This window comes from Hipposideros armiger, unplaced genomic scaffold, assembly GCF_001890085.2.
Source record: "Hipposideros armiger isolate ML-2016 unplaced genomic scaffold, ASM189008v1 scaffold_88, whole genome shotgun sequence".
NCBI classification, from domain to species: Eukaryota; Metazoa; Chordata; class Mammalia; order Chiroptera; family Hipposideridae; genus Hipposideros; species Hipposideros armiger.
In genome coordinates, this window is record NW_017731438.1 from 3983077 (window position 1) to 3984281 (window position 1205).

Genomic DNA, 1205 nt, shown 5'->3' on the forward strand with positions numbered 1-1205 from the left:
TCAACGTCACTAATCATCAGAGAAGTGCAAATAAATCCACAATGAGATATCACCTCACACCTGTCAGAATGGCTATTATCAATAAATCAACAAACAAGTGTTGGTGAGGATGTGGAGAAAAGGGGACCCTTGTGCACTGTTGATGTGATGGCAAATTGGTGCAGTCACTACGGAAGAAAGAAAGGAGGTTTCTCAAAAAACTAAAACTAGAACTACCATATGACCCAGGAATCCCTCTCCTGGGTATTTATCCCAAGATATTGAAAACACTGACTCGAAAAGACATATGCACCCTTATGTTCACTGCAGCATTATTTACAGTAGCCGAGATATGGAAGCAACCTAAATGTTCACCAATTGACAACTGGATAAAGAAGTGGTACATTTATACAGTGGAATTAGTCATAAAAAAGAATGAAAGCTTACCATTTGTGACAACATGGATGGACCTAGAGGGTATTACGCTAAGTGAAATAAGTGAGAGAAAGACAAATGCTGTATGATTTCACTTATATGTAGAATCTAAAGAACAAAATAAACAAACAAAACAAAACAGAAACAGACTCAGACACAAAGAACAAACTGATGATTGGCCAGATGGGAGGGAGTTTGGGTGTAAAAGGTGACGGTATTGAGAAGTACAAATTTGCAGTTACAAAATAGTCATGGGGATGTAAAAGTGCAGCACAGTGGAATATACAGTCAATAATATTGTAATAACTATGTATAGTGCCAGGTGGGGGGATCACTTCATAAATTATATGTGTCTAACCACTATGCTGCACACATGAAACTAATAGAAAATAATATTGAATGGCAACTGTAATTGAAAAAAAAAAAAGAAAGAAAGGCGCCAGAAAGGAGTTGCATGAAGGCACATTTCAGACCCATAAAAGGAAACACTTTCTAAAGATAAGAATTATCCAATCACTGGACAATTGGCCTGGAACTCCCTAAAATGGATATGTTCTGGAAGATGCAAACTAGCCATCTCTCCAGGATGTTATCTTTTTTGGGCCTTTCATCCTGGATGGGAAATTAGACCACAGAACCTCTAAGATGGTGTATAGATCTAATATTTTACAAGTCTAAATTTTTATCTCAACCTCAGGCCCTGTGGTAAGAGTGCCAAATTGCATTCAATGCATGGGGATGGAGAGAACACATCCCCAGATTTCAAAGCACTACGCTGTCATGCCAACTCC